A 27,451-nucleotide genomic window follows, 5' to 3' on the forward strand; every position below is an offset into this window, starting at 1 on the left:
GGGTCCAATAAGGACATTTTATAGTTGAATGACTATCCTGAGGTTCAGCTCCCTCTATGTCCCCTGAAATGTTAGTCCTCTTATCTGACTGTGATATTCAAATAAAGATAACTTTTAATAACAAGTTGTATTAGGAGGGCATCAGGGAAGAAGGAAGAGGGATTCCCTAGATGACGTTTGAGCTTTTGAGCTGAGGCCAGGCCTCACAGGCTCTGTCTATGCTATATCTGTGCTAGGTTTCTTAATTTCAAAAGGCTTGGCTGTAGACAGCAGGAAGAAGAAAAGTTCTGATTTTCAGAGCTGGTTGGGCCTGTCTCTTCAGGCTGATAACCCTAAAGAACAGCATTACAGTTCAAACTGCTTCCCTTGAGTTCTTTTGTTGACTAAACGATCGCAGGAGTCCAGGGAGAGTACACAGTTGGGAAAATCAAGAAAATAGAGGCACTTCTATCCAGAGATTGGGAGAAAGCTCCTTACGCTTCCAGGGCCAGGAAGGAAGTGCTAAGTCACAAGACCAACTGCCTCTCCCAGTTGACCCCTCCCCCACCAACTGTCAGTCTTGTCAATTTCTTCTCTCTCTAATATTCCCACTGTTGTTTGTTCCAACTTGGTGGCAGAAAGTACAGAACTTGTTTTAGTTTTCCTTTCCACACTATAGTGCTCCTTCCACTGTACCACCTCACCTCTCTCTCTGAAACTCTGTGAGAGAAGATGACTTGCCCACATTTCTTGCCACCAGGAACTTGGGGATGATGTTCACTTTCCTACATAGGATGTCTTCTTGACCTCCTGGGATGAGAAACAGGACTTCTTTTCAGAAAAGCAAATGAAAACCATTGACTCTTTGTCTCTGTCACTATAACTCTGTATATTTCTCCTCCTCTTCTTCTTCCTCCTCCTCCTTCACCCCTCCTCTGATATGCACAAGTGTGGACATTACCTGTGCATACACACACACACAGTACTCTCATTTAGTGAACCTAAAGACACATCGAAGTAGAACTCATATCATCCCATGTGTCACAATGGTTGAGAAATTATATTGATGAGTCAAATGTACCTAAGCCTGACAGTATTTGTAAAAGTATTATCATCATCTTTCTCAAGTGTAGAACATTATCAGATCCATTATCTCACTTAATCCTTATTAAAATAAAAAACTCCATGAGGTCAGTAGGAAGGGGATTAATATGCCCATTTGACAGATGAGGACCTTGAGAAGAGGTTAAGTAATTTCCTTCCAGTGAAATAATAAAAGCTGAATCCCAGAAATCCTGAAGGTCAAGAAGCTTATTTCTGCTAAGTCATGTCCACTTACTGATAACTTCTGATGACTAGCCCTATATTGCTGAGAAGTACATTCTCAAAGAAAGCCACTGAACATTCAGTAGCTGATGGTCTATGAAGACATGGTTCAGTATACAGACTGTCTTATCTCATTTTGAACAGGGTCATATCAGTCACTAAATGACTTACTCCAGTGACATTTATCTGTTTAGCTCCTCCTCGTCCTTGATGTAGTCCTGGTACCAGAGGATATATAGAGTTCTGTAAATGAAAGGCCAAAGGGAAAAATCTAAAACTGTTTGATATAAACATCCTCATTCCATAAGAGAAAACAAGGCCTATCTATGCCTGGAGAAACAGCAACCTAGCAGAGGACTGGAATTCATTCCCAACTCTGGGTTCCTTTTAAGGACGCAGGGGAGCTGATTTTTAATGACTTCATCTGTTGCTGAGATTTGACAATTACTTAGTTTGAATGCATCAACACAGAGCCGGGAGCATCTGTTCGCCTGAAATCTAACTTATTTACCAAGGGGAAGAATAAATTCGAGGTAACAACTCAACTCTCCTGAGCCCTGAGGGTTTGATTAGAGTCCCAGAATTCCTTCCCTCTTTGATTCATAGAGGGAACATTTCCAAGTCCTCCCCTCCCTCTACCAAAGCAGAGGGAATAGCCTCACATTGACTAACAAATAAGGACTAAAGTCCTTAGCTTGATAGTCATGGCCCTTTATAATCTGGTGCTACCCTGTCATTCCAGCCCAAATTCCCACTGCTTCCCTACATGTACCCCTATGCATCTGGCAACCTAGTGCTCCTCCAACCTATAATGTTTTCCCATTTCTTTCATTTTATTTATGTTGTTCTTTCTTCCTAAAATACTTTCTCCCCTTCTGGTTTCAATCATCACCTGTCACACTATTACCCTTCCTTCAAGGATCAGATCATATGTCACCAACTTCATGAAGGTTTCCCTTATTGCCACCCATCCACCAACTCTGACCTACTTTCCCTCCACTGAACTGCTTTAGAATTCATTACTGTACCTTTCACACAACTTTGTCAACATTACCTTTTATCACTGTACTTCACACAAGAATATTATAAAAATGGAGACTTGAATCCAGGACTCCAGTCCCCAGAAGTCCTTGCTCACGTCCCAGAATGCTTTGTAATTGCACCAAATTCTCACCTGGGCAAGAACACAAATTATTATTTAAAGGAGTTCTCCGCCTACTGAGGGTCTCTTTCCTACTTCTGCTTTGGAGCAGATGCGTCCCTCATGATGTGAGTGAAATTGAATTGGGCCTCTCCGCCCACCTAGCACGTGCCTTTATTACTTGTGTTTTCTTAAATTCTCAAACTTTAAAAAATCTCTAAAAATATAATACTACTTGCAGAGATAAACTAATTTCTACCTGCCTCAGTTTCCCCTAAATTTTAATCTTTACAGTTTGGTGTAACCACTTCAGGAAAACAAAATATCTTAATCTTCTGATTCTTTTCTGATTCTTTTCTCTACTAAGGTCAGCTTTTAATAGCTACTGCCTAGAAATTTTTTAAGCCATGTTTCTCCAAGATGCTTTTTTAGAAAACCATCTTGATCAGCTCCTGCCAGCAGCCATCCACTTCAGACTTTCTTGATTCAATATCGATCACCTGGTCACAGCCCTTCCGCCCGGCTACAGTTACCTGTAATCTGGAACTGTTTGATTTATATTGCTCACCTGGACCCGGCCCTGCCCACCCTGGTGCTCTCTCACTCACCCGGTCCCTGTTTAATCAAGATCACCTGGTGACTTGCCTGCCCAACAAACTATAGCCTCGCTCACCCGCTCAGGACTCATTTCTACCAGCCAGTAACAAACAGGATAATTTTCCCTTAGGCTAAGATTAGCCACGTGGACTGGGGCAGGAGGAGGTATCGTAGGAGGGGAGACAGAAAAAAGGAGAGAAGAGACTTATGAACAGGAACTTAAAAACATGGCTATTTTACAAGGATATCTTTTAATTGCATTGATCCTTTTATTGACTTCACTTGCATGTCAGGGAAAAAATTCAGCTCTGTACAACCTTTTAGCTAACTTTGGGGAGGCAGCTGGGTGTCTCAGTGAACTGAGAGCCAGGCCTAGAGATGGGAGGTCCTGGGTTGAAATCTGGCCTCAGATACTTCCCAGCTATGGGTGGCCCTGGATGGGTCCCTTAACCTCCATTGCCTACCCCTTACCACTTTGCCTTCTGACAATAGACATCTAAATGGATAATTTTAAAAAAAGAACTTTAAAGAGACTGGAGGTTAAATATTTTAAGGCATTTCAGACTCCAATGGTTTATACAAATCTCTGTATTCTATTGCATTTTACTGTTTGCTTTGTTTATGATTTAACTTTGTGATTTTAAGTTCATATATTACTGCATTCAATATTATTCTGTTATACTGTTCATTTTTTGATGTACTGGGTTAACTACTGTTAAATTCTGTTGCTTTTTCCCTATAACCATATTGAACAAATATCATTGTAATTAATCCCATATATGGAAAACAGCCTTTTTTCTATTTTGCCTTTGTAAATTATCACATAGAGGATAGATGGACTTCATCAGAACTGGCTATACTTGAATAACAACCTTTGGAAAATTTAATGTGCTAAATATCTCAATTGATTTTAAGGGTTTTTTAAACATGATTTTTAGAATTTTTTTTAACAATCTCTGGTTATTTTGCCTGCCCCTAACATGAGGTGTAAGGCTCATTCTAGCAGCTGAAGTAAAATACATTTTATAACCCCCAACCTTCCTGCATTTCTAAATATGTGAATGGAAGTTGGGAAGTTAATCTCAGGGCATTTGTACACCTAAAAAGCCTCCAAAAAAGGAGCACCCCTCATTTATAACTCTTCAGCTCACTACTTTACTTCCACCAGAATGATCTCTGGGTTTCTTGATGATGTTCTAAACCCAAAATGAATTTTACCTTGTTTAAAAATATGTTTATTACCAAGGTTGAAAGATTGCTATGTTTGTAAAAACGTGACAAATATCCATTAGTTCTTAGGCTTTTAAATGCCATACAGCAACTCGTGTAAAAATGATTGTGTGTTTATTTGCTATTGCAATTAATTGGGCTATTGAGAATTTCGGAGACATTGATAACTACATACTTATACTACTGCTCAATTCATTTGCTTTCACTCACAGTGGATCATGACCAGATATGAAGAGGAAATGGATCTTATTATGGGTGAGAAAGCCTTGCATTTTATATTTTCTTAGCTGACACAGTGTGTCTATGATTATAAGCTATATTTTTGAATTTTTAAAACTCTTTTATTACATTTTCTTGCATATGCAATATACTATTTCAGTTATTTTATTTTATTTTTTCTCTCCTTTTTTATATTTCAAGCACATATCACCAGCATTAAGAGTTTCTTTAACTTTTTGATTTTTCAGTACTATAAGTTTAAGATACATTTGCTATAATGTCAATGCATGCCCCAAAAAAGCTTGAGACTATAAAAATGATGCCACTAATTGTTTAAAATAAATTATGGGACTTTGCTTAATGATTCTGTATGATTCCAGGACAAGATACACACAAAATAACCATTGCACAGTGCCAAAGAAGCACAAAGCTAAACTATACAGTGTCAATCGAGCACAAGGTCAAAGAGACCAACCAATCCTGGTGAGATTGATGTAATTTTGAGCCTAGACAAAGAGGATTTGAACATGTTTGGGGTTTGAGGTTGCGGTTGTTTAACATGTGTTAAAGGCAGGTCTTCCTCGTTCCACATTCTTCCAAGTATCTCAACCTTGGCCTCTATAATCTGGTCCCTTTTCTGTCTTTCATAGTGTGTGGTAACTTTCTGTAGTCCTGGCTTCTGACTGGGTAAATGCATCATTGCTTAGATCATTTTAATTGGGTCCTGATTCAAGGACCTGTTATAGATTTACTTTTCCTTTACTTAGAATTTTTACACATAAGACTTTGATAGTCTATATTTTCATACAGAAATTTTTCTTTTTTATTTGGATTTTTCTGATGTCTTTTTTAATTTCTCTTACCAATTGATTCATATACCTCATACCTCAGCCATGCATCCCTAAGTGATCCTGTATTTTTCAATCACCCACAACACGGGGAAATGTAAAAAATATCATTATTTAAATTGCAAAGTTTAAATTCCTTCTAAGAAGAATTTTAGGTAAAGAAAGATGATACTTCCCTTAACCCAGAAACTGAACTGTTGGAGAAGATACCATGAAGAAGCCTCCAGACCACAAGCTGCACAAGAATGAGCTTTGGGTGTAGTTGATTGAACATTTATTTGTATGTATACTTTCATGCCAAAGGGGACTGCTCCCTAACTGACTTTTTGTCAATGCATCCAGCAATTATTGGTTTTGTTCTTTTTTTTCTCTTATCCTCGAATTATTGTAATCCTTAAATTGATTAGGTTTTCATGATCCTTTTGGGGGAAAATTTCCTATAAAAAAGACATTAGAAGACTACAAGAATATTTTAATTAGTATGCACAATAGAAATCCTGAACACTATAACATCTGAATATAGGCAACAAAAAATAAACACATGGAATGGCAAACAGTAAACCTTCATGATATCTTTCATTTGTATTCTCCCTACTGACCCAAGTACCACCCTGGTTCCAATCTACATCAAATCTTACCAAGACTATTGCAATAGTCTTCTAACTGGTCTCCTTGTATCAAGTCTCTTCCGATTCCAATCCATCATCTACTTAGTTGCTAAGATAATTTATCTAGAGAGCTTATGAGAACATTTCACATCTCTCCTCAAGGAGTTCCAGAGGTTCCCTATTACCTCTGAGATTAAATACAACTTCCTTCATTTGACCCTTAAAGATGGCCTCTTTCAACCTTTCCAGGTTTATTTCACTTCATTTCTACTCTACATATTTTTTTTTTAATTTTCTAGTTTTCTTGAAAATGACAGACACTCCATCTATCATCTCTATGCTTTTGCACTTGCTGTCCTCATGTCTGGAATGCTCCTCTTCCTTCCCAACTTTTAGTTTCTCTGATTTCCTCAAAGACTTAGCTCAAATCCCACCAACTCCAGATAACTTTTCCTGGTCCCCGCAGCTACTGAAGCCTTCCTCTCTGAGTCCTTCTCATCTGCTCATTATACATCTTTTATCTATCTAGTTGTCTATCTGTTTTCTCACTCATTAGAAAAGTAGTTCCTTGGGAGAATATTCTCCTCAGTAACAACAATATTGTAAGGATGATTAAATATGAAAGAGTAGGCAACTCTGATCAAAACAATGACCTAACAATTCCAAAGTACTCATGATGAAAAAGGCTATCCACCTCCAAAGAGAAAATTGATGACCTCGAAGTGCAGATTGAAGTATATATTTTACTTTCTCTATTTTTATTGATTTATTTTGTTTGTGTTTTCTTTTACAGCATGGCTAACCATGAAAATATTTTTTTGCATGACCTCACACAGATCAAAATAAAATTGGTTCTTCAGGAGGAAGAGGGGCAAATGGGAAGGAGAGAATTTGGAACTTTAAAAAAATTTAAGTAAAAATGTTTACATGTAATTGGGAAATAATTCATGAAATAAATAAAAACAATTGTTAAAAAGGAAAAAGTTCCTTGAAAACAAAGACTAATTGTCTTGCTTTTGTTTCCTTTCTGTTTAATCTAGGGACTAGTATATTCACAAGCATGTAACAAGTACTCCTTCACATGATCTATAAGATTTTAAGAACAATTTTTTAAAATAGATGTCAATGTACCATGAATTCATAATTTCAAAAGTGCATGAAATGAAGAACCTTCAAAATCTAAGAACCAAGTGAAAGAAATTACAACTAAGTTGGAACAGGATGAGATACATTATCATCCTTGTAATTTGAAAATTTTTGTCATTCAACTGAAACTGCTCTCTACAAAGTTACCAGTGACCCTAAATCTAATGACTTGTCCTCAATTCTAATCTTTCTTGACCTAAAATAAGTATAATAACAGTAATTGTACAGAAATTATGATAAATCCTCTACATAGATGTCAAAGATTTTTCCTCGAAACCCTGGCTATGCAGGGAGAATCTCTTAGAGCTAAACCCCTCCTTCAGCTTGATGGAAATGTAGATAAAGAGACAAGACCTACTTCCAGCTCAGATGAAATCCAAGAAGGAAGTCAAGTTCAGTTATTTTCAGTTTTAGACTCCCACAATTCCTTTCTTACCCAGAATCCTTTCCCAGGACTTATCTCAAAATTCCCTTCTTTCAACTAACCCTAGAAAACCAGTCTTATCCCTAACTATATTCCTACACTATGTTTCAGGGTTGTTGTGAGAATCAAATGAGAGAATATTTGTAAAAGCATTTTAACATAGTGTCTGGCACCCAGTAAATGTATATGTCTGTTATTAGTAGTAGTAGTAATTTTCCTAGGGTCTGCCTTTTGCAAAGAAAACCAGACTAGTCAACCTTCATTCCCCTCCTAGTTCTTTTAACTTTTCAGACTTCAATACCATGCCCTGGTGTGTCAGTACCATCTAAATCCTCACCTATTGGGGTCATCATTTGCATTGTCTTCCTCCCACACACAACCAGAATATAAAATTTTTAAATAATTTTTTTAATTACACATAAAATGCCCCTCTCTGGAAATTGCCTACTGCATAGATGAGGTGGATGATCATACATCAAATACATCAAATTACAATATGATGTAATTTCTCAAAGGTTGAAGGAGGGAGCTACATCTACTTCTTCTTTCAGCTCTCACCTTTGCCAAATGGCTTAATACAAGTCTTTCCTAAGTTTATTTCAAGTTTGGGGGTTTATTCTCAACTAGCAGAGAATACAAAGAAAGGAAAACACTTGGACCCTGTCCTCAAGAACCTTACATTTTAACAGGAAAGACAACATGCTCAAAACGATATACATAAAAGGCAGGTACAGAGTACATGGAAGATATTCAGAAGAGGAAAGGAACTAGCAATGGGGAATGGAGAGAGAGAATTAAGGAAGACCAGGAAAGGTTTCCTGTGGAATGTAGCATATGAGCCTTCTTGAAGGAATATAGGAGGCAAAGTAAGGAAGAAGAACATTCTGGGTATGGGAGACAGTCACTAAAAGGGCTCAGCCAGGAGATGGGGTATAGTGATATGAAAGAGCTTTGAAAATGTCCCAACATTCTTCCATATGTTCAGACAATGCAGACAAGAAGGGCCCAGGAGAAGTAGGCATGGATGGGCTGTAACCTATGCCAATGGAGGAAGTATCTGCGCAGTTCCTGGAGGTATAGACCAACATCTTCCTTGAGTGGACCCATCCCTTCTCTCTTTGTCCCTTTGCCCTCCAATCAATTTGTTTTCCTTTGGCTGTGCAGGATTATTCAGGCCACTAGATGGAGGTCGTGGTTACTCGCCAGTTCAGAAAGGAGGATGTGTGGGAGAGAGAGGATGGATTTGTTTTAAGGAAACTAGGACAGAGCTGGCTTGTTACATCATTTCTAATCAAAGCAGCCAGTTCAGTCTGGATTTTCCTTTTTCACCAGGGACAATAGCATGAAACTTCCTGGTTTCTGCTTTGTTTTCATGCTAATCTTTTGTTCTTTGGCCAGCTCCCCACAGAGAAAGGAGTTTTAACTCTCAGTATTAAATGTGCTACACAAAATTATCATGATTTCTCCTCCCAGCCTGCAGCCTGACTCTGGTCGTCTCCAACCTCAAGTCACTGGCTCATTCCTCAGACTGCTCCCCCTATCAGGAATACCCTTCAGCTCAATCCTCTTACCTTGCTGTTTGCAGATCTCTACCTAAGGAGTTCTTTGCCTTTATAAAAGACTTTCTTCCAGATCAGCCCTATCTTGGTTGGCCACACCATTATTCTTCATATACATACCTTAGGGCATATTAACTTACAAGTTTGTGTTGTAAGCAACCCTTACAGAAAACAATTATTGAGAGGAGATAGCACTGGCTTTGGAATCATAAGACATGGGTTCATGTCATGCCTCTGGCACTTACTAGCTGTGTGACCTTGGACAAGTTATTTAACGTCTCTGGACCTCACTCTCAACACCTATAAAATGAGAGCATTGAGCTAACTGGCCCCTAAGGTCCCTCGGGACTCTAAACATCTGATCCTTTGATCTCCTGTGATTTTGTATTTTGTTTGTGCCCTTCTGTTGGTTGGACTGAAAGCTCCAGAAGAGAGGGACCAGATGTTCTACACCTTCCATTTGTGTCCTTAATGTCCCTCTCCCAAGTATTCACTAGGCTGAAGTTCTGATCACAAGGGCTGCTTAAGCTTCTAGATTGATGGATGTACCCCATTTACTAACCTCCTGCCTGAAATTTACTAGAGCACCCTTCTGCAAAGCCCTCGCCAATCAAAGAGCTCAGGTGCACTTCCTAATTACCTTTATGTGATTGACTAAGCTCAGCTGCTCCCCAGATGGAATCCACAATCAACACTGCTGCACTGAGAAGCCAGAGGAATTCCCAAGTTACTGAAAAACAGGAGGATTTGGGCCCTTTGGGGCAACAGAGAATAAGGGTGGAAGCACTCTTCCTGGATTCCAGCCTTCATCCCTAGCAAAGCTGCATGCGCCTTAGCTCCTTCCCTTCTCTATCCTAGATGAGCTCCATTATCTGTTTCCCCTCTTCCCAGGAAAAATGAAGTCTAACAGTAAACAGAAACAGTGATGATAAAGAGTTTAAGGAAAGAGTAGATGGTAATAGTATAGGGAACTTGTTTGATAAGCCAGAAAGATCTCCACAAAAGCCTTATTCCATACCTCTTTTTTTTAAAAGTCAGTGACTGAAGAGAGTCAACATGGCAAAGTAGTTAGGGAGTCAGGAAGACCTAGATTCAAACTCTCTCTCATATATATGTTAGCTGTTTGACTGTGGCAAGTCATATAAATTCTCTGGACTTCAGTTTCCTTTTCTGTAAAATCAGGGGATTAGATGTGATACCCTTTAAAGTTCCTTCCAGTCTAAATCTATGGTCCTATGAGTTCCCTTCTAAATTTGTGATCCTATGACTCAGAACTCTTGAAGGATATGGCAGCCAAGCACAAAGTCCAACAGATTATACCAAGATGAAAATGCTGGGGAGCAGCCCAAGTAAGTACAGAGAGTCCCATAACCACTGATTGACTACCAGGAGATGATTTTTTTCTACCATGGTGGTCCATGAAGCAAAGAGACACACAACACAGTTATCAGTCCTAGGCATCTACTTCTATAGTAACCATGGCCAAGAGAAGAAAAAGCAAAAGAGCATTCAAGGAGACACCCAGACTTTAGGCAATATAGAAATCATAACTTAGCTACTGATACTTTAAATGTTACATCTTCAGGCAATAGTTAGCAAGCGGGTGCACTAGAGGAATATCTCTGTATTAGTATAGCTTTTCTCACTTTAATGAAATCACACAGAGAAGATACAGAGAAATTGAAGCTGAAAAGAAAAACAGCTTACTAGTTCTTCTCAAAGAGGCAATTATAGTCATTAGTCAAAAAGCAGTTATTAAGTAGAGCTCTGTAACAAGACTGTAGGTACATAAACATGAAAGTGAGATAGCCCCTGCCTCTAATGGGCTTACATTCCACTGGGAGATTGTTAACCAGGGAAGGGAGCTCAGTTCTAGGCAATCACAAAGATTGTGAACAGAGCTCCGGTATAGGGTAAGAGGTTGTCATACTTTTTCCAGTAGCAATGGTAACTAAAAAAGCCAATGGTAAATTGCTCTCATGCAATAAAAGACTATTCTTTGGGATCCTTGGTCTATCTGATTGAACACTACTGATAATGTTCTAGATGAGCAAAAGCAATAAAAATTATTGTAGCTTATGTATCAACATCCATTGTAGAAAATGAAGATGCAGAGAAGTTATCTAAAAGATTCAGCAAGATCTTCCAAAGCAAGTCAATGTCTACTTCAGTATTCAATTACTACAACATAAGGGTAATCACAAGGGAGAATGGTAGCAAATATTTTGGAAAATATGGGTGGGTATGAAAAAATGAAAAATGGCCAGAGGCTTGAGACTTCTCAGAAGCCTTCAGACCATATATAGTATGAAAGTTTTATTTATCAGGGCAGCTCAGTGGGGAGAGCCAGGCCTGGAGGCAGGATGTCCTGGGTTCAGATATGACCTTTAGCCATTCCCTAGCTATGTGACCCCAGGCAAATCACCTAACCCCAAATATCTAGCCCTAATTGCTCTTCTGCCTGGGAACTGGTACTTAGTATCAATTTTAAGATAAAAAGTAAGGATTTTTTTTTGTGAAAAATATATTCAAAAAAAGAGTCAGAAAACACTAGATACTGCAGGCACCAAGCAATATTTTCAAAAAAATTATGGAAGAGCTTTTCTTAACCAGCAAAGGAATTACTAATTATGCTTCTCCTTCCATTAATGTTTTAATATCTCCTTGAGGTCTAACTTAGGAGGAAATTTGCATGTCAAGGAATTGTGGGAGTTGAAAGGATCAATAAAAGAGAGAATAGGTATTTATCCCCAGCTTCCTAGAAAATGTGATAAAAGGCTTGTTCACCAAAAGGAGACAGGAGGGAGAGCTTGTATTCCTGAGGTATGAGAGTCAATCAGCCTAACCTAGATAGGAATGAGGGTTGGAGCCCCAGTTTGGTGAGGAATGAGGAAGTGCCTCCTAGTGACTTCCTTTTTGAGAGAAACTTGAGTTAAGTGAAAAAGACAAATCAAAATGGAATGAAGAGTAACTGCCATAGCACATAACCTAGGTGGTTTCCAAAAGATATGATTCTAAAAGAATCTTATTTAACAACCTGTCCTAGGCATATAGAAAGGAATGCCTGAGTCTAAAAGAACAGTTATCCCAAAGCAGATCTAGAAGAGAACCAGAGCATAGAATAGACCTCATGCCCTGCAGTGTTCCTCCAGGAGTGTGAGGCACGCCTTCCCCCAACCCCTCATCCTACACAGGAGAGGGAGAAAGCTCACCCACTAGGCTGCTAGATAGAGGGGTAGATGAAAAGAGGAATGTCCTCAGTGAGTGTAGGGAGTGGCCCTGAACACTCTGTTCCCCTACAGCTCTGCTGCCTGTGAGCTGCCCACCTTACCCTCTGTGCACTCCCATTGGCTGCTGGACAGAGGGGCAGGGCATGTGAAAAAATGTCATCAGGCATGGTAGAGATGATAGGAGAGCAGTTCTGCCCAAGTCCCTCTGTCTTTCTAGTAATGAACTCAGAGGTGGGGGGGAGGAGGGGATGTGGCCCATGTGCCCATAGAGAGTGCTCTGCATGCCAACTTTGGCACCTGTGCCATAGGTTTGCCATCATTGCCCTAGCTGCATGAGTCAGGAAACACAAATCCTCTCAGGTGACTATTCCAACAGCAACTTGAGACTGTCTGGTATCTTCTTCTTGTCTTTAGAACATGGGTTCTGCCCAGGAATGTGTTCCCTTTTTGCCACAATTAAAGGAGTTTGTGGGTAGAGTTATTTTCCACTGATTTCTGAGGAATAAAAAATTATTTTGCTGAAAGTTATCCTTTTAGTTATATTTTGTTACATTCTATGTGGTGATTTGTCTGATCTGTTACTAGAATCTACACTGAATGAAAGCTCCTGGAATAGGAGACTCCTATCTTATTTAACTGGCAGGTAGTAATTATTTACTGATTTGAGAGTTTTTTCATTGCAGAAGGCTCAACAAAACTATGAGTTATGCCATGCAGGGTTACCCAGGATGGACAGGTCATAGTAGAGAGTTCTGAAAAAAGGTGATCCATTAGAGAAGGAAATGGCAAACCACTCTAGTGGCTTTGCCAAGAAAACCCAATGGACAGTATTGAAAGGCCTGGAATACTATGGTCCATGGAAACACAAAGAGCCAGACATGACTGAATGACTGAACAACCATATATGTTTTGGGTCCTAGATAAAGAGAAAAAGCAGAAAAATGTTCTGCCTTCAAGGAGTTCATATTCTAATGAGGGAAACAACTTGCAAAGAAATATGTACATATAAGATATGTCCTAGGCAGATTGGAGATAATCTCAGGGCAGGTGCCAGCAAGAGAACTGGAAAAGGCTTCCTATAGAAGGTGGGATTTTAGATGTGACTTGAGGGAATCCAGGAAAGCTAGGAAGTAGAGATGAGGAAGCAGAGCATCCCATGCATGGGGGGACAGATGAAAAGACATTGAATCAGGATATGGAGCATCTTATGAGACAAACAGAAGTATTGATAGATCCTAAAGTTCTGCAACAAGGAGTAAAATATAAGAATTTTGGAAAGGTAGGAAGGAGTCAGGTTGTGAAGGATTTTAAAAGTCACATATAAGATTTTATATTTTATTCTAGAGATAATAGGGAGTAACTGATGTTTATTGAGCTGTGAAGAGAGGGTTGATTTGGTCATATCTGAGCTTTAGGAATATCACTTTAGTGGTTAAGTGGAAATTGAATTAGAGCAGTTTCAATGGATTCAATTATCTTATTTAGCCCTAACTTTTCTGACCTCTAATCCCAAATTTGCAACTACCTATTGCACATCTTGAAGTGAATATCCTATAAACATGTCCATAAAATCATTATGTCTACAATGGAACTCATTATCTCTTCTCTAAAACTTTCTTCCTAGACTTCACTGAGTAACCCTAATTTCCCAGTCATCGATGCACAAAACCTAGGTTTCATTCTTTGCTCCTCATTCTCTCTAACTTCCATGTTCAATTTGTTGCCAAGGTCTATCAGTTTTACCTTTGTAACATTTCTAGTATATTCTTTCTTTCTCTGACATTGTCACCACTCTGCTCTAGGTCTTTTCACCTCATTCCTGGGCTATGGAAATAGCCTGCTGGTTCAACTTTGGGCTACAACTCTCTCTTCACTCCAGTCCATCTTCTGCTCAGCTGTCAAAGTGAACTTTCTAAAATATAGCTCTAACTCCAGTAACCCCATACTTGATAACTTCATTTTTTCTTTAGCTTTCTTATCTTTATCACCTCCAGGATCAAATATAAAATCATCTAGATTCAAAGCTTTTAATAACTTTGTTCCCCACATCTTTCAAGTCTTTTTATACCTTATAGCCACATATATATCCACATATTCTATGATCCAAGAACACTGGCTTCCTCGTTGTTCCTCACACACATTTCATCTCCCAACTCTATTTTCTTTGACTGTCCCCCATGCCTAGAATGGTCTCCCTCTTCATCTCCACCTCATGTCTATTTGGGATTCCTTCAAGTCTCAACTAAATTCTTACCTTCTTTAGCAAAGTTTTACTGGTTCCCTTCAATGCTAGTGCCTACCCTGTATTGATTATTTCCAATTTATTCCATCAATATCTTATTTACATTTATTTGTTTTCATATTGTCTCCTCCATTAGATTATGAGCTCCTTGAGGTCAGAAGCTGTTTTTGTCTCTCTTTGTAAATCCAATACTTAGCAAAGAGCCTAGCACATAATAATATCTTAATAAATGTATATGGACTGACTGAAATTATAATAATCAAGTTTGGCCCCAAAGACAAGATGAGAAAGTTCACATTCCTTCCTTCTCTGCTAAGTTAGAAGACCAACGGTATGGAATGTGTTGAATAGTTTTTGCTGAACTGCCTTTTTAAAAAAAAATTCATGTAATAAGCAATGGCTTTCTCTGTAGGAGAGAGAAATATTCAAAAATGAAGAAACTATGAAAATAAAAGATATTGACAAAAAATGTTTAAAGAATGATCTACATAAGCATGCATATATATAATGGATATCTGATAAAAATATAAGAATGCTGTTAAATGTAATAAATATTTATCAGTTGCCAAGTCTATACAAAGCACTATGCTAAGTGCTGGGAACAGACTTTCACAGAACATTTTCTACACTAGGGCACATCTTCACAGTTACACAATTGACTGAGAGGGATAGAAATGACAAGATAACACTTTATTGTTCATGGGTTAACCAGAAAAAAATGATTGTGCAAAATTCAATCTTTAAGGATTTCTTCCAATAAAACTTTCCCCTGTTAGAGACAAAATGGTACAATGGAAAGAACACAAGATTTAGAATCTGAGAACCTGGGTTCACATTCCAGATTTGTCACTTACTGTAACTATAACTTTGGGTAACTCACTTCAGGTCTTGATCTTCTCATCTTTAAAATTAAGGAATTAAATTAGATGTCTCAAAGGTCCCTTCAAGATCTAAGTCTGTAACAGAAGTAATGCCCCAGATAATTGTTTAATTTTCAGTGAGCATTGACATCAGAGAAATGGGCAAATGCTATAAATAAAGGATGGATTTATTGTTTTTTTGATTGTCTAGACCAGCAGTTTTCAACCTCTTAATTTGTAGCAATGAGAATACATAATGCACATCAGGTATTTACATTCCAAATCATAACTGTAGCAAAATTACAGTTTTGAAGTAGCTACCAAAATAATTTTTTGGTTTGGGGTCACTGAAACATGAGGAACTGTATTGTGGGGTCACATCATTAGAAAGGTTGACAACCACTGCTCTAGACATAAGAAAGTAATGAAGACCTGGTTTCAAAACCTTGCCTTGAACACTTCCTAGCCATGTGACACCAGATAAGTCACTTAACCCCAAATGCCTATTTTACTCACTACCCTTCTGCCTTAGAATTTATTAAAACATAAGGTAAGTTTTTTTTTTAGGAAGTAATGAAGAAAATGTCAACAATGTAGATTATGCTTAAAAGTGAAGAGATGCTGGCTAAACACTTACTAATATGTCCCTGTCTATAAGTCTATACACACATTAAAATTATACAAGATTCAGCAATAAATGCAATCATTACCTTATCTTTATGCTTTGTGCATAGGATCTGGAAGGGACCTCGGAGAACATGTAGTTAGTCTTCATTTTACATAGGCGAACAAGCTGTCAGGGATATTTGCCATTGTCGTAGAGAATGTACTCTATGGGATTTAAGTAGAAGAGATTCTCAAGACATAAATCTTTGATCTTTTGCTTTTTTGGTATCAACTCTTTCACTGTACTGATTACATCAAATCCCAGAATACTTCATGACCTCTTCAATGAGATACATGGTCACCAAAGATCAGTCTAATAGCCCACAGAATTTTTAAAGTTGATCAAGAATACACATTGCCCAGATTCTGAGATTCTGTCAAATGATCTGTCAGTTAAGTTAGTCTCTCAGACCTTCTCTATTGGACAGTCTCAGCAGATGGACCAGAATTAGCCTCAGGATTGAATAGAAAGAAGAATGAGGATTGGAATATACTAGGGAACTTGTGGGAAGCTTTCAGTGATCTCGAGTTTTCCTTCAATTTAATTCAAACTAATTCAACAAACAATTACTAAGCCCCCTACTCTTCCAGGTGCTGTGGTAGGCTCTGGGAATGCAAGAAGCCTACATTCCACTGAGGAATAACAATATATTCACAGACAAAAAATGTAAAAATCTACTTATACCAAATACAGAGGGAAGGAAGAGAGGGATCAGAAAAGACCTCATGTAGAAAGTGACATTTGAGGAGAACCAAAGTCAAGCTAGAGAACCAAAGAATTGGAAATGAGGAAAGAAAGGATACTACACATGATGGACAACTTGTCCAGGTACAGAATGTCCTTTATGGGAAACAGCAAGTTGACTGGCTTCACTATAACATAAAGTATACAGAAATCATATGGAATTTAAAAGATAACATCTTAATTTGATTTAAAAGACAGCTCCAAATTTTTACCCAATAAATTTATATGGCTACAAATTATGAAACATGATTCTCACAAGAACTGAAAATATTAGATGGCCAAAAAAAGATGGAGATGCATTATTGAGGAATGGGGGGAGTTAAAAGTAATAAAAAATAACAGTGAATATTAAATTAGTGTTAAAGGTTTGCAAAGAGTTTTACACATAGTTAGAGTTTTAGATCTTCATTAGATCCTTATAATAAATTATGAAGGTACATGTCATAATTATCTATGTTATAGCTGAGCAAATTGAAACAGACAGAGGTTAAAAGACTTGTCCAGGCAACTCCAAGGGATGCATGATGAAAAGTGTTATCCACTAATGGAGTATGAATGTAGATCAAAGCATATAGTTTTTTACTTTATTTCCTTCATAAGTTTTTTCTTGTATGTGTGATATGTCTTTCACAACATGACAGATATGGAAATATGTAGTATATCATAAGATGTGTAAAACCTATATCAGATTACTTGCCACCTTGGTGAGCCACCTTGGTGAGGACAGAGAGAGGAAGAAGGAGGGGAAAATTTTGGATTTCAAAATGTCAGAAAACAAATGTTAAAATATTGTTTCTACATGTAATTAGAGAGAAACCCGATAAAATATTTCTTTGAAAAAAAAATGTTTAAGAGAGACTTGTCCAGGGTAACACAGCTCATAAATAAGTGAGTCCAGATCTGAACCTGCTTTCAGGACCAGCATTCTATTCACGATGCCACCAACCTGCCTCTGGTAGGAACTGGACCCATGATCTAATTATGTAGAGAACTTTCAGACAAAGAAACTCCTTCCACCAGTTCTAGTCAGCATCTTCTTGACAGTGTCTTATCTTTAGATTGTTGCATAGGACATTAAGAGGTTAAGCAATTTTTCCCAGGACCACACAACTAGTTCATGTAAGAAATAAGACTTCAATTCAGAACTTCCTGGCTCTAAGACCTACTTTTTCTGCATTATGTCACATGACCTTTTTGTGTGTGTGTGTGTACCTATCTATGTGCAAATTGTTTCCCTCAACTAGACAGTAAGGTCCTTGGGGGAAAGAATGATGTTTGTTGTCTCAGCACCCATCACAGTATCTGGCTTATAGTAAGGGTTTGATCAAGAATTGTTTGCTTTCTTGATCAAACTCTCTCCACTGACAATTTCATTCACTGCTTCCTCTATGCAGACAACTCTCAAATCTATACCTACCTTCTGTCCTCTCTTCTGAGCTCCAGACTCGCTTCCTCCAAGGAGCCAAATGAACTTCTTTACTGAAATGACCTTTAATGTCTCAAGTTCAATATAAGTAAAATTTGCCTTATGATCTTTCTCAAAAAAAAAAAATGATCTAGGAGGCAGCTGGGTTGCTCAGTGGATTGAGAGCCAAGCCTAGAGACAGGAGGTCCTAGGATCAAATCTGACCTCAGACACTTCCCAACTATGTGACCCTGGGCAAGTCACTTGACCCCCATTGCCTCACCCTTACCACTCTTCTGCCTTGGAGCCAATACACAGTATTGACTCTAAGATGGAAGGTAAGGGTTTTAAGGGAAAAAAAAAAAAGATCTACACCTCTTTTGTCTTCTCTGTTTCCATCCATTATGCCACCATTCATCAGTTTATTATATTCAAAAGATCATCATCATCAACATCACTTATATCTAATTTCTAGTTACTTACTAGATCTTGTCAGCACCATTTCTCCTCACCATGTTCACCTCTCTGATTCTATAGCACACTATTACCACTCTAGCATAAGTTATCATTACCATCTGCCTAAATAAAGTATTGTAATAAACATTATTAGCAGATTTTCCCATCTCTACACCTACCCTTTCCAGTAAATATTTTGTACTTCTGCCAGAAAAATTCCTTTTGTACATGTTTCAGGTCATCTTCTTCCCAGACTGAAACACCTTTAGGAGCTCCTCGTACCAAGTACAAGTCCAATCTTGTCTAGTATTCAAGGACCTCTTGAGTTTGATACCACCCATTCCTTTACTTTCCAGCCATATTTCATGTTCTATTCCACTATTAACTCTATTCTCCAGCCAAACTACCTGATTTTCTATGTACTCTGAATGCATACTATTTTCCCACCTCCCTTCTTTTGTTCATACATCACACTAACATGTCACCACATTCTCCCCATCTTTTTTAATTCCTAGTTATCCTTTAGAGTCCCAATCTAATGCTGCTTTCTCCATGATGTGTTCTCTATTTTTGCTCATCATTAATGATTCTCTCACAAATAGTGCTTAATTTTGTATCTTCCTAGTGTACTTACACAATGTTTCATATTGTAGTTACTTGTATCTAGTTTATCATCCTATATAACTATTCTCCATGAAGAAAGGGGCTATAGCTTCTCTCTGTTTTTACCTAGTATATCTACAGTGATCATCATAGAGTAAGTACTTAGTCCATATGTATGGAATGAAAGAATAAATGAAATGAAGGCAAATCAAGAAATCTGGATAATCCAAAAACTAAAATGTGCCTTCACAGACAATCACGCATCATTCATCACTGACAGATCCAGAAAGTCTGATCTAATTCCAAGCGAAGAAAAAACTCATCCAATCTAAGAAAAGGGACATATTTTCTTTGTGTTCTGCTCTGTATCACTTGGAGACAAAGAACCCCTTCCCCAGTACCTCCAGCAGCTTCTTTCTGTCATAAGATGACAAAAATAAATAAATAAAAGCTCTTACCTTCTGACTTATCTATTGGTTCTAAGGCAGAAGAGTGGTATAGTCTGGGCAATGGGAATTAAGTGGCTTGCCTAGGGTCACACAGTTGGGAATTGCCAGCAGTCACATTTGAACCTAGGACCTTCAATCTCTAAGGCCTGGCTCTGTATCCTCTGAGCCAGTTAGATGTCCTGGGGACCTTAGGTGACTCTGTGGATTGAAAACCAGGCCTAGAGATAAGAGGTTCAAATGGGTTCAAACCTGGCCTCAGACACTTCCTAGCTATGTGACCCTGGGCAAGTCACTTAACCCCCATCATCCAGCCCTTACCACTCTTCTGCCTTAGAACCAATACACAGTATTGATTCTAAGACGGAAGGTAAGGGTTTAAATAAATAACAATTTTAAAAGTAATGTTATTTCATTTGATCCTTGCAACAGCAATATGATGTAGATACTATTAATATCCTCATTTTGTGGATAAGGAAACTGAGGCAGAGAGTCTTGCCCAATAATACATAGCTGATAAGTATCTGAGGTAAAATTCAAATCTGAGTCTTCCTGCTGCCAAGTTCAACACTCTCTCCATTTAAGCTGTCCAACTCCACTTAAGTAGAAGTATTTGAGTGGGAATCATACCATCAAAGTCTGTGAAAGCTGAGAGGGTCCTGAGAGCCCAATCGGTATGAATAATGAATGGAATTTACAGCAGTAGTCAGAATTCACTTAAGGGATAGAAACTTAGGCCTATTGTCTCCTTAAAAATAATCTTTTCACTGTTCAGGGAAAAGGAAAGTAAATAGCTTATCCTTTTGTCTTCCCCAGGCCACAAAATTTATCCTATTTAGAGAGGACTTTATGGTAAACCCCTATAGACATCCATTTGGAAATTTTAACCATTTCCATTGCTGGAATACTAATGACAAAATATACCCAGTCTTGTCATCCAGCACCAAACAGGGCCCTTTCATAAAAAGCTCTGACTCTGGACTCACATAGTAGCAAGATTCATTCCAAGGGCAGCCTGACTCCAAACAGAAGAGTGAGGCATCTTTTCATTTTTTCTTCATCTCTGTATCATTTTTACCTGACTCCAAAGAAGTTCTCTGGGGATCATTCTAAAAGCTGAGGTATAGCTGCATCTAAAAAGATGGAGTAAGATAGTCCCTTCTAGGAAAAGGTAATTCTATAGAAAAATTATTTTCAGTATAGGATGGTTATTTATTTATGCTACCCGTGTTTAAAGCACACAAAAAAAACTCACATGCAAACTTTCAAAGATTCTTAGGAGCATAAGATTAAAAAAATGTTGAGTTTACTGAGTCTGATGCCTTTATTTTATTCATAACAAAGACTCAAAATGGCTAATGATTTTTCCAAAGTCACACTAATAGTAAGTAGCAGGACTAGTATTCTAACTCAGATCTCCCTCAGGATGATAGAATTAATAACTCTAGAGATAGAAGAGACCCAAAAGGTCATCTGATCCATTCCCAGGAACTGAAACCCAAAATAGGCAAGTGATTTACATAGGTAGGAAAGGGCCAAAGTAATATTTTCTCTGCCTCCAAAACTAAGCCTTTTCTGCTAAGATAACCTTATAAAGCAAGAACCCTTTGCCATCACTATGGTTCCTCTACCAGTACTTTCTGAGACAACTGAATACACATTTCCCTTTCACCTTAGACCTGCATTAACCAAAAACACCATAGGGTTCAATCTCCCAGCCAGACAGACTCCTTAGTTCTCCCAAACTCAGGATGATCAGGCCATCAATCATCTACTCCAAGAAGCTATGTAGATGCAAGAAGCACCCCTTCCTGAGCATCTGGGACAATATCTAGAACCCAAGAACTTCCAAATTCATGAGGCAACTGCTAAGACTGGAAACATCCATCTCTCAAGATTTCTAACTTCTAGTCCCCTGATCTGTGCTCAAGGAGGAAACTTAAGGCAAGAGAGGAAGTCGGGTACTTGAAGTACAGTATCAGGTTCAGCTAGACAAGCATCTGTGCTTTTAGCTGCCATTGTCACTAGAAGGAAAGGAAGATAGAAGAAACATACTTCCTGCCAGTGTAAGATGAAGGGGAGTCTGGCAGAGTTATAAAGTGATCCAGTCAAGGAGAGTGAAGGTCAATGTCTTTCTCTAGCACTTGTAAGCTCTTATTAGCTCAGTCATTTAACATTTTTGACACAACCACGAAGTCTTTGAAAATAGGATATCAACCAGGAGTGACTACATCATCCTTTTGGCACATGAAATGCCCTGCCTCCTCACTTCTACTACTCAAAATCCTTAGCTTCCTTCAAGGCTCTGCTCATAGACCCCCTCTTTTGGGTTAGTTGTTAAATCATTGTTATCTGGGATGCAGGAGTTAGATAATATAAATTTATGGTGAAGTGCAAAGAAATTTTAAGTCTTTAGACTGAGCATCATAGAACTTTGATTATTAAAACCTGAAAGAGCCTTAGGTACTATCAAATCCTATCCCTCCATTTTACAGAAGAAAAAAAAAACCACTGAAGACTGAAGTGGTAGAACCATTAACAAGTATTATTTTCCTTGAGGCAAAAATACTGGGATCTGGAAGGAATAACACTAAGGATAGTCCAAGGGAGTGGAGTTCAGGAATCATACCAGGATAAGAGTCTTATCTTGGACTCCATGTAGGTCTCCATGGAGGAGAGGAAGCAGACCTGGGAGAGGAGCCCCCTTGTGACAACTGGGGTAGGGACATTTGTACCAACTGATAAAGGAAGGATCTCAAAACAAAATAAAAAGGTGGCAGTAACTGAGGAGAAGCAGGGTTCCTGGCTTCCTGGTAAGAAATCCATTCCACCTTCCAGAAATTTTCCCTCTCCCCCTATCCAGTTACCAATGCCCTGGGATAAAGCACCTTAGTGCTAATCATGCCACCACAGCCTTGTTCAAGAAACTTCCTTAGCAGAACTAGGAGGAGATCTTGTGCTTAAGCAATTTTTCCATCTCAAATCTACCCAAACAGAGCTGGGTAATTAAGAAGCAAGGTATTAGGAAGGAAGGAGCCACCTCCTGTAGAGCTCATTTTTAATCCAAAATAATGTTCCATGGAACCTAATTGGTTTGTGTCTACTGTTCATTGACTTTGCGTAGGGCAGCTTGAATGGCCTGTGTTGCTAAACAAAGCCTTGTTGGAGTTAGGCATTGACAGATATAGTAATTTACAGTAAGTGCCCTTCATGCCAGATTTCCAAGAATCCAGCAGAGCTCTTTAAATCTAATTCCCCCTAGCATTACTCATTCATGGTATTTCAGTCCATGGAAAACCCACCTGAACACATGGATTTCCCAGAGAGAAGGTGGTATTGAAAAGTTCTTACTCATGCTACTCCTTCCTTGGGGAATGAAAGAAAATGATGGTGAATGACTGGTGACAGAGAAATTTGTCTCAAAGAGTCTTTGCTGAGGGGGTCATTGATTTAAAGTTGGAAGTTATTTTAGGAGCCATCAAGCCCAACCTCCTCATTTTACAAAAAGAAGCTAAAATGCTGAAAGAGGTTAAACGATTAATCCAGGGTCATACAACTAGTAACCTGAAGCAGAATTTGAATGCTGGCCTTCCAAATTCCAATTCTGGAATATGATCCACCAAAACATGCTACCCCATGAAGGGTGTGAAAAGGGAGCAAATCTCCACTCAATATTAAAGCAAGCTTCCTAATAATCAGAGCTGTCTGATATTGTAATGAGTTACCTTGAAAGATGCATCACTGAAAATATATAAGTAGAGGTTGGAGGACCAACAGTAGAGGATACCTAGAGAGAGAGAGATAGAGAGACAATGAAAAAAGAGAAAAAGGAAGATATAGAAATATATAAATATGAAGAAAGATAAAGAAAAAGAAAAAAGGTAAAGAAAAAGAGAGATATCGGGGACATTCAAATTCCATAATGGGTTGTACTAAATATCTGAGATCCCTTCTAAGATCTTGTTGTTCTGGCATGAATTAAAGTCTCAGAGAAGGATTGAGGGGAAGAAGACCCTTTACATTTATATCTTTTGTGACTCCTTGCAAGTCACACCATTTGCCAAATACAGAGAACAACCTCACTACACTTACTATCAGTGAGACCTTAGCAAGTCATTGTCCTCCTCTGATCATTTTACAAATGAGAATATTGGACTAAATTTACAGTAAGGTCCCTTCCTGCTTGAAACTTTATGATGCTGCATATATCCCATCTAACTCATAGGGTTATTGCACAGATAAAAGAAATAATGAGTTTAAAAGCACCTCTAAGAACAAATTACAAATGGAGGGGACTGTTATCACAAGGGCTGGTCTCAAGCCTTTAGCACTGTACAATATATGGCCGAACATAGAATGGGATTTGAAAACCAGCAAAAAGTGCCTGTTTCCCAAATTATTCTTCCTATTTGCCTCTCTCAGTGAGCCAAATCCCACTGTTATAAAGTTATTCTTGGGGGTTAAAGCATGTTATTGCCCCAGAGCCTCTTGCTAGAATGCTGACCCACTCTTAATAGGGTAACATTCTAAACCATTAACATCCAAGGGTCAATGAGTTTCTTAGATTTGCTAATCAGTCTTTCTGTGCTCTAAAGAGATGGAAATATAGACCCAGGGGAAAAAATGTAGAGAACTCTAGACAGCAATGGCACACATGGGAGCACATGGGACCAGGGTGGGAAGAGAGGAAAGCATACACCAAAGAGGTACTTTGACTTTTAATTTTGCAATGGGCCAATCCCATTTGAAATGTGACAGTGGATCAATCTGTGAAGGAAAAAAATGGAAAGGTCTCTCTCTACCCCCACCCCCCCCAAAAAAAAAAAAACCACCAGTATGGCCAAACAGATGGCAGAACACATTTTTAAATGGCTTTTTAACACAATGATTTCTCTTGCTTGCTCCTTCTTCCTTTAGTCAAAAGCCTCACCAGCTGTCACTTGTCTCAGGGAAAATGTCAGGGATCTGATTGCTGCCCTCACTTCTCATCTTGAAAGAGGAATTTGCCTGGAATGACTTTAGCCAGACAGTGTCCTATCCTAAGGAACTCTGGAGAAGCTCCAGTGAAAGGACTTCTCTTTCCCTGTTCTCTTCCTATCTGTCAGACCAAACCTTCTCAGTATCTTTTAAAGGTTCATCCTCAATATCCTGCCCCTTCTGCATAGTGGTACCCCGGGGCTCTGAACTGGATTAGTTATTCTTCTCTCTTAACTCTTTATCTCAGGAATCTCATTAGATCTCCTAGATTCAACTATCATCTCTTTAGATACGACTCAGATTTATCTACATAGCCCTTAGCTTCCTCTTGAGCTCCAGTCCCACATCTCCAACTGCCTGATTCATATTTCCAACTGATTATCCCATAGTCATCAAAAACTCAACATATCTAAAATAGAAACCATTATATCTTCCCGTACACCACCTCTCCTAATAATCTCCTGATCCAGTGTGCCACCATTCTTTCACTCACCCAGATCATAATCTTGGAGGCTTTTGTTTTTGTTTTTGTTGTTGTTTTGTTTTGTTTTCAGTTCCAAATTATTCCCCTTCCTCCACACCTCTCTTGCCCATTGAGAAATATGATATCCATTATACATATAAAGTTATCCAAAACATTTCCAAATTAGCCAAATTGGGATAGGGCACAAGAAAAACAAAGAAAGTATTACAAATGTACCACAAGGAAGAAAGCATCAGCAAAAACAAAAGTATCATATACACCAAAATACTTATAACAGCTTATTTTGTGGCAGTGGAAAAAAACTACTAACAAAATAGATGCCCAATGATTGAGGAATAGCTAAAATTGTCTAATAGCTAAATTGTCTAAATAGCTAAAATTTGTCATATGCGAATGTAAAAGAATATTACTGTGTGGTAAGAAACAATGAGCACAATGAATACAAAGAGGCATAGAACAACTTAACTTCTGCTGATAGACAATGCACAAAATGAAAACAACAATAACATGGAAAAAATAACAATCATGACCCAAAACTGAATGTCATAAAATTCAAAAGGAACAGTCTTAAGCCCAAGGGCACTGTATAGCACATTACTCTTCTCCTCTGAAGAGATCCAGATCCATAGACATTCCACATAAAATCAGATTATGGGGGGGGGTTGATGAGTTGATCAAGTTTGTAGAATGTCTCATCTCCTTCCTCATTTTATGTCTTCCTTTTGAAAAAAATCTTTAATATACAGAACAGCTCTTTGGGAAAATAAATGAAGAAATATTTTTGTTGTTGCTGTTCAGCCTTTACAGTCATGTCTGACTCTTCATGACCCTTTGTGGGGATTTCTTGGCAGAGATACTCGAATGGTTTGCCATTTTCTTCTCCAGTTCATTTTATAGATGAGGAAAGAGAGGCCAACAGGGTTAAGTGACTTGCCTGGGGTCACTTAGCTAGTAAGTGTCTGAGACCAGATTTAAATTCAGGCCTTCCTGACTTCAGGCCCAACATTCTATCTATTGCACCACTTAGCTGCCCTGTATAGGGAGAATATAGATGATGTAAAAACAAATAGATCAACAAAATATATATTTTAAATAGTTTAACGGGTTATTGTAATTAATGTTGTATCAACAGGAAGCACATGAGTAGCAGCTTGGGAGATGACCCACAGTGATGAGTAATAGTAATATATGCCCATACATCAAAGAATGAGCTGCATGGTCACCACTCCCCATCTCCCCAGGAAACTCAACAGCCTGATAAAGTGGGTGCAAACGGGGTAAGTGAGCCATCCCCAACCAGAGAGAGAAGGAGGCAGGTACCATGCCTGGGCTACATCTACTCATAATATAAGCCCCCAGTGCAGTCTCTCCCCATGTCTCACTTCGGTTATTGCAGTAACCTCCTAATTGGTTCCCCTATATCCTATCTCGTCCCCGTCAAATATATTTTCCATGCAATTGTCAAATTTCTCTTCCTAAGTGGATGAGATCACTCTCCTGCTCAAGATACTTATTGGTTCCTCTTTGCCTTTCGATTGAAATATAAATTCTTTAGTTCAGCATATAAAGCCCTTCTGCTGATAGCCTATCTTTCCAAGATGAGTGTTATTCTTCCTGCTCACACACTCTGCTGCAGCCAAATCAGCCTGCTTAATGTCCCTGAGGGTCCATTTCCTAAGTCTATGTCCTTGCATAGCTGATCCCCCATTCCTAGAATGCTCTCTCTCTTCATCTCAGTCACTAAGAAACTCTAACTCTCTTCAGTGATCAGCCATTTGAGCACAGAATAGTCTGTTGTTTGTCCTTGTATCTTTAGAACCTAATACTTATTAATTATGTGACCCTAAGCAAGTCACTTAACCCTATTTGCCTCAGTTTCCTCAGTTGTAAAATGAGTTGGAGAAGGAAAGGACCAACTAGTATCTTTGCCAAGAAAATTCAAAACAGGGTCACAAGATCCAGGCATGACTAAGGGCTAAGTACATGATAGGCATTTAAAATGTCTGTTGAGAAATTGACTTTGGGCAAACAATTCAATCTCCCTGGACCTCTGTTTTCTTTTTTTTTTAATTAATTAATTAATTTATTTATTTAAGTTTTTTTTTTCATGGTTACATGATTCACGATCCCCCTCCTTCATTCCCCCCTCCCAAAGATGACAAGCAATTCTACTGGATTATACATGTATCATTGTTCAAAACCTATTTCTATATTATTCATATTTGCAATAAAGTGATTTTTTAAAACCAAAACCCCAATC

At 38.4% G+C, this 27,451-nt stretch overlaps 1 long non-coding RNA gene across 2 annotated transcripts; it reads right to left on the reverse strand.

Moving 5' to 3' along the window:
* Positions 1 to 69: 69 nt before the first annotated feature.
* LOC103100516 (uncharacterized) lies at positions 70 to 27,238 on the reverse strand. Of its 2 annotated transcripts, XR_008915311.1 has the most exons (5): positions 23,456 to 27,238; positions 16,120 to 16,240; positions 2,360 to 2,479; positions 1,477 to 1,548; positions 70 to 789 (listed from the first exon to the last, which is right to left on the reverse strand). It is a non-coding gene; the product is annotated as an uncharacterized LOC103100516 (long non-coding RNA). The 2 variants fall into 2 exon arrangements; XR_458285.3 differs by lacking the exon at positions 23,456 to 27,238 and having other exon boundaries at positions 16,120 to 18,366.
* Between the last annotated feature and the right edge of the window lie 213 nt (positions 27,239 to 27,451).

Source organism: Monodelphis domestica, chromosome 1, assembly GCF_027887165.1.
Source record: "Monodelphis domestica isolate mMonDom1 chromosome 1, mMonDom1.pri, whole genome shotgun sequence".
NCBI classification, from domain to species: Eukaryota; Metazoa; Chordata; class Mammalia; order Didelphimorphia; family Didelphidae; genus Monodelphis; species Monodelphis domestica.